We start from the raw sequence: 7775 nt of genomic DNA, 5'->3' as shown, positions 1-7775 counted from the left end.
TTTCTCAACTAGTGGAGCACATCGCAAATGTGGTGATGCATTGTAGCGCAAACGCTTGTTCGTAACTGTTGCATTGCTGATGGTGGGCAGAAAAAGCCCTGCCTTTGTCCAGATGTCGGGAATGCGGGTACCACCTCGTCCCAGGTAATACTATGGGGTGGTGGTGTAGAAATGCAGGAATTGGTGTACAATCATTGTTAAAGACTTGGGATTGTGATGCTTCTATATTCCACTCTCATTCACTGTGTAGCATGTCTGCCCTGTAGCTGGCCACAGGAAACAAATGTGTGGGCTTCTTGGTTTGTTTCGAACGATATCTGTATATACCGTATTTACGCGCATAATTTGCGCACTCTTTATTCAGAAATTGGGGCTTGAAGAAGGGGGTGCGCAAATTACGCGGAGATTTCGCGAGCGCGATTTAAAACTCCACAAAGGTCATAACGCGCAATATAGGTGTAGCGTATGTTGCTGCGTATACGTCAGCACAAGGACCCACGCCCCACGCTGGCCGCCCCCCGAAAAAAAAGTTCACTCTAAATGAAAAGCCGCGCGGTAATGCTGGCACGAGTGAAGAGGAGGCGCGTAGTACGGCTCGTACACGGGCTATTTAGCGGCCGCCACTCTTCCAAAGCAAACCGTCAAAAGGCCTTGCGGCTTTTCGAATGAGAAGAGAATCGAAAGCGGGCGCCGTTGCCGACGAGACCGAGCGGTGAAGAGAACGCGCTTCGATGGCTAACAGCCTCCCCTTGCTTTCTTATGTTTGTCAGCAGACAGCTCCAGCAAGGCGGCGAAGAACTTTGCGACGCTTCCAATTCGTAAAGTGAGCAATGCGAGTCCGAAATGAACTCTTCCTGCGCATCGCCGCGACGCCTTGATGGAACCGTTCATTTCTGCCGAAGGGGGCGCACGCGCGCTCTAGGGGCTTTACTGCAGGCGGCGCAGCGTAGCTTTAGGAGAGTGGGTAAATAGAACCGCCACTTTCTGTCGCTGGCGTAGCCGCAAAGTAACGAACTGTGTCGGGACTTAGTTACGCTGCTCTGAACCAACTACATTTCAATGACTGCAGTGGTGCCGCAGGCAAGCTTTGTGCTGCGTGAAGCATGCCGGCCTTTAAGTGCACTTGCGTTCAGGCCTGGGGGAATCCGAAACATTGCTAGTTTGTAGTCTGGATTGGCGCGCTGTGCAGGAAGCAGTTTTCGCGGAGCAACTTAGGAAGAAGAGCAGTGACAAGTCACGCTGAAATTAAGAAGCACCGACTGGCCGCGACCGGAGGCAGGACACCCACTGCAGCATCATTTTCGACACCGCCGGCTGCCGTTTTGATCAATGCCGGGACAGCGGCGTTGGATTCAGCGCAGCCTTCAACTGCTTCATATACGACTACGGACATCCAGCCCGAGCGTACAGCAAAGAATATTCTTTCAGCTCAGGTGACGTGGTGCCTCAATGCTTGAATGACGCACGCATCATTAATTCCGTACGTGCTGCCGCAGCGTCGGCTTCCCTGTTCGCGTTGATGTTCCCGTCATCAGCTACGGCTAAGCAAATGAAGTGAAACTTGGCAACGGCAAGGTGAGATATAAACTACTATCTATGGCCACGCACCTTTCTTCAAAGAGAACCTCGGTATAGTGAGCCAATCCTCTCACCGCGTCGTGGCTTTTGACAAATCGTAGTTGGTTCGTGTTTGATCGGACGCAGAGCATAGCGTGAATTGGATTGAAAAACTTCTATTTCCATAAGAAAAAACGTTTCTCCCCGCCTCCGACACGCAGGCCTGCGTGGGAGACGGAGAGTTGCGCGTCCGCGGTTAGCTAGAGGCCTGTTGGCTGGCAGTCCTTGAAAGGTAGCGGCCTCTTCCGCCAAATGGATGGTGGTGAGCTGGAGCTCAAAGTCCGGGCTTGTCTGGGTCTCCCAGGCTTCTCTACTATCAATATTTTTGCGCGCCCCGGGAGAATTTGGGCACTTCCAAATTATGTGGTCGAGAGTCCCACTCGCCCCACAGTGTGTGCATCGATCATGCGATCTCAGCTCTGGGTACACGTGGTAAGCCCATGCCAGGTTCATAAATGTATTGTAGCCGCCTCCACGCGACAGCTTCTCTTTTGTTTAATTTTGGGTCTGATGGTGACACCAGCCTACGACCCAATTTGTAATGGTCAACAATTTCCCCGTAATTGTGCAGGCGCTCCTCTTTCCCCGATGTCCGCGCTCGATTGCGGTCGCGCCCCCGTGAACACTCCACCATGGAGGTGCAAGTGCAGGGAGAGATTCTTCACCCCCGCGACTATTACCCAAGGGACTGGACTCACATCCTTAGGGTGCCTGCCCGCTCCAAGGACCGCTGTACGTCAACAAGCCAGGAAACCGCAGTGTCTGCAAGCGCTGCCGCCATGTCACCTGCTGCAGGCCCTGACAAGTCGCACCTGCAAGCAACGCGCGCAGCGTTCGCAGCAGCAGCCGCCGCTCCCGGCTGCTGCCGAGGGCATATAGACACTTGCACGAACTGCCGCGTCCCAGGCCACTAGGCGGATGTGTGTGTCCACTCAAGATCTCATAAATGTCCCCGCTGCGGAAAATCCCATCCCAAAGAAGATGTGCCCTCATGTACCCCTAGCTGCATTCTCTGTGGAGGCCCACATATGACCAGAACTGGGAACTGCAAAGCACGGGCCCGTAAACTAGCGTCCCTGAGGAACGCTCTCTCTCCTCTGTCTGAATCGCGGCTGTCTCGCCGTGATCAGCGAAGCACAGCCAACGGACGCAGCTCGACGGCTTCCCGGTCAAGTTCCAGAAACTGACAGAACAGCAGCAAAAACTCCTCACGTCTCACTTGGACAGACCACGTTTCCGGCAACGCCACCCGTCATCCCCCGCCACCCCAGTCCTCCCAAGAAGATTCGAGAGACCAGGAACTCCGGGCCTTGCGCGACGAGGTAAGCAGTCTCTCCTCCCTTTTAAGCAGCCCCACCCCTTCTCTGTCTACTCAACCCGCACCTCCTCTCGTTAATCCGACCTCCCCATCCACAGACACTTCGAGCACCCCTCCTGTAAAGAAGCAGTGCACCTCAGACGCCGCACCATTTCCCATACCCATAGAAATAGACGCTAAATTCGCTGCACTGGATGCCAAATTTGACCACAAACTAAATGAGCTAGACACCCGCCTTGAGGCCAGATTCAATCACCTTGCAGCCACCCTCACTGAAAAACTTGAGCAGCGCATGGACGCTATGTTTACCAAGATGATGGAGCTCATGGAACATAACCTTACCCATCGCTTCACCCAAATTCAGACCACCTCCACTCCTGCCCCCCTACCTCCGCAAGCACAATAATAATAATAATAATTGGTTTTTGGGGAAAGGAAATGGCGCAGTATCTGTCTCATATATCGTTGGACACCTGAACCGCGCCGTAAGGGAAGGGATAAGGGAGGGAGTGAAAGAAGAAAGTAAGAATGAGGTGCCGTAGTGGAGGGCTCCGGAATAATTTCGACCACCTGGGGATCTTTAACGTGCACTGACATCGCATAGCACACGGGCGCCTTAGCGTTTTTCCTCCATAAAAACGCAGCCGCCGCGGTCGGGTTCGAACCCGGGAACTCCGGATCAGTAGTCGAGCGCCCTAACCACTGAGCCACCGCGGCGGGTGCAAGCACAAACCCCCTTTGCTAAACAACGCATACCAATTGACACCCGTCTCACTCCCCTCCTCAACCCCCTACTCTCCAATATGGCGGGGCGGAACACTAACTCTCTCCCTATTTTAACTTGGAACTGCCGCGGTTTCCGGGCCAAGCGCGCACCTCTGCAACATCTTCCCACCCTCACGCCCACTCCCCATATACTTCTCCAGGAGACTGCACACCGGGCAACCTTCCCCAGCTACACGTCTACACACTCAGACACCCCTAGCAAACCCAGGGCGTCCACTCTCATCCACCGCAGCCTCACCTATAAAACTCATCACATCAAGTCTGAGACACCCTGCGTGATCATTGAACTTATACATAACACACATACACTTCCTTAAATCTTTATAGCAAATATATACCACCCCCCGTCCCAGCCGATGGCCTCGTTAGAATCCCTTCTGCGAGAGCTACACCACTTAGCAGGGAAACATCCTCTACTAATTGGTGGAGACTTCAACAGTCAGCATACTGACAGGGGATACACAACCAGGACACATCGAGGTCGCAGGCTGTGGCAGCTCCTGGAGAATCTCCAAGTCACTGTTCACAACACGTTTCAGATGCCCACGCGGATCGGCAACAGTGTCAGCATGGACACCAGTCCGGCCCTGACGCTGAGCCGCTACATCCGCGGAGTTGCCTGGAACAGAACTCAACATACGTGGGCAGTGATCATTTCATTATACAGATCACTGTCCGGTACAAACCACCCCACCCAGACACTCCCATCACAGACATCGACGCCTGGATGCAATCACTGAAGCATGACGTTCACCACAACACGCATTACATTGAAACGACCACCGAAAACCCTACCCTGGACACATACCTAATCCACCTCTGGGAGGCTTATCACAGCCTCCTGGAATGCTGGAAAGGCAATAAATATAACAAGACACTTAAAAAGCGGCTGGCCGCGCTGACACAAATCCAACAACACTCGGAAGAGCTCTGCCAATCCAACTGGGGACAGATATGTGACGACATCGCCGGAAACCTCTCCAGCAAACGCGCATGGCAACTCCTCCGACACCTCATCGACCCCACAAACACCAAATCATCAACACAACACCACGTGACACGCCTCACACACCAACATATTGGCGATCCCGAGGCCCTCATAAACACACTTCAGAACACATACACTTCTCCGGGTGCCCCCCCACCTCTACTCACCTACACAAGATCAGCCAATCCAACGCTCGACACTCGATCACTGAGACGGAAGTCAGAGCGGCCCTCCTGACTCTCCGAACCAACTCCGCACCTGGTGCAGACCAAATCACAAACTCCATGCTCCATAATCTGGACGACCAATCGATCACCCAAAGTATGCAATACTTCAAACAGTGCTGGAGGGAGGGTATCCTCCCGTAGTCCTGGTGCCACGCGAAGGTAATATTCATACCCAAACCCAACAAAACACGCCCTATTTCGCTAACCTCATGCCTCGGAAAGCTACTCGAGCATGTTGTGTTAGTGAGACTCACAACGCACATGGCGGACAACAATCTATACCCGCACAGCATGATGGGATTCCGTCCCCATCTGTCCGCACAGGACACCATGCTGCAACTCACACATGACATTTTCGACCCGCTTCTGCCTGTTCACACAAAGGCAATCTTAGCTTTGGATCTCTCCAAAGCTTTTGATCGCATCGATCAGGCGGTCATGACTGCCCTATCTCCATTGAATGTGGGTGCGCGCACGTACACCTACATTCAAGCATTCCTCACTGACCGCACGGCTGAAATACATTTTGGCCCTTTCTCTTCCCCCTCCTACACGCTTCAGAGTACCGGAACCCCTCAAGGGTCCGTCCTCTCCCCTTCCTCTTTAACATCACCCTCATCCCCCTCACCCAAAAATTGGCAACTATTCCCCACCTTGAGCACACTCTTTATGCCGACGACATCGCACTGTGGACCATCCACGGCAGTGACGGCGACATTGAGAACACCTTACAGGAAGCAGCCACCCTCACTCAAACTTATACACAGAACATCGGACTGTCTTGTTCCCCAGAGAAGTCCGAAGCTCGAACTGCTCCTCATCCGGCCTAAGAACCAACGCTCCCCCCGCTCCCCCATTGCCATCGAACTGAACGGGCACACGGTACCGGAGGCACCCTCCGCGTATTAGGCCTGCATACCCAGAACGATGGCAAAAACACCACCACCCTCAAGAAACTCAAGCAGATTGCAGGCGCGATATCTTATCTAATCCGCAGAGTTTCGGGCCATCATAGAGGCATGAAGGAGCGCGACCTCTGACGCCTCATTCATGCCTTCGTCCTCAGCCGTGTGCTCTACGCTACCCCACACCTAGAACTATCCAAACACGCCATAAATGCTTTCGATGCCTTGATCCGCAAGGCATTCAAAGTAGCACTTCATCTTCCCCTCAACACCCCCACAGACAGATTACTAGGCCTGGGCCTCCACAACACGATCGGGGAACTCGTGGAGACCCATCGACAGGCCCAATACATAAGGCTTACACAAACCTCCACAGGCCGGTATATCCTGGACTCCCTCGGAATCAGAATACCGGCCAACGACCCAACCCTCCTCCCCATTCCTCGATCCCTTTACCGAGAGCTGATCATCAACCCACTGCCAAAAAATATGCACCCTTCCCGCCATGAGCAGCGCCGCAGAGCCCGCGCGAAGGCACTCCACCGTGTGTACGGCTCCGAGCCGGACGCCGTATGGGTGGACACCGCCTGCACGAGTGACGAAGCAAACGCAGCCGTGGTGAACTCTTCAGCCTCCATCCTCACACTACCTCTGCCTCCAGACACCGCCCCAGAGGCTGCAGAGGAAGCCGCCATCGCAATTGCCAACACCCTCACGGAAGCCCAGTACATTTTAACAGACTCTAAAACTGCAATTATAAATTTTGCGCGAGGCCGAGTCCACGTACCTGCTTTTGGCATATTGGGCTCGCCTGATGCACCCCCACCCCGCCATGTAGAGCTTATGTAGGGTGCCTGCGCACTCCAGGAATCCCGGAAACGAGGCCGCCAACCTTTTAGCCCGAGGTTCTTTAAACCGGGCTCAGGTGGCCTCGGATCGGGGATTCGCGTGGGAGCGAATGCACTCGTTCAGCGAGATGACGCAGGCCTACAGAGCCTCGCGCCAGCTCTACCCCGCCCCACCCCTCCCTAGACAACAAACACGCAACACTCTGGTGCAAACTACAGACACACACACTCCCCTCACCCCTGACCCTAGCCAACTATCATCCCTCCTTCACCACACCTGCCTGCACCATGTGCCCAGAACCTTTCGCCTCTTCCCTCCACATCCTCTCCCTCTGCCCGGCGGACGCTCCCCCGCGTTGCCTACACGACCTCAAGACCTGGGAGGACTGGGAAACCCTGCTGCGCTCGAAGGACCCGGCCGTGCAGACAATCGCCACCGGCCGGGCTGCCAGTGCTATGGACCTTAGGGACATAAACACTTGAGTGCAGTGTGGTCGTGCGGGTACCGGGGGCGTGCCCCGATTTCCTCTCCAACAATCTCTCTCCTCTTTCCCCGAGTGCGTAGGGGGCTCTACGGCTACCCGGAAATAGAGAACTCGGGCTAGAGCGTAGAAACGCGGAACCTGACGACATGCTTTCGTGGGCACACGCGCGAGCTAAGATTTGGTTTGCGAGCATTTAAAAGTGCCACAGATGTGGACTCTTACCATTGAAATTTCCTTCAGGTATCAGTGGACAGGCCAAACGTAAACATGAAATTTCTCCGCGAGTTCAAAGAACTGTGTGAATCGAGTGATGGCCGCCGAATTATCGACGTGGGAAGCTCAGCAGGGCTCTAATGTAGTGAACGACGCGTTCAAAGCTGCGTGGACACGCGGCAAAGAGGTGAAAAATCGCGTAGCTTCTGCAGGCTGCGTACAACTTGTTCAAATGCTTACCCCCTTTGCCAACAGTAACCGAGCAACCGGTTTTTCCTTCTCAGCAGTATAGTGGAGCCTTTACGGCGCTCCTAAAGACAGAAAGGTGTCAAAACGTGAGGGCAAAAGTTCACCTTGCCTTACACAGATTGTAATGGAGCGCCTAAGG

Source organism: Amblyomma americanum, chromosome 2 (assembly GCF_052857255.1).
Source record: "Amblyomma americanum isolate KBUSLIRL-KWMA chromosome 2, ASM5285725v1, whole genome shotgun sequence".
Classification (NCBI taxonomy): Eukaryota; Metazoa; Arthropoda; class Arachnida; order Ixodida; family Ixodidae; genus Amblyomma; species Amblyomma americanum.
Note: the sequence above shows the minus strand (reverse complement) of the source record.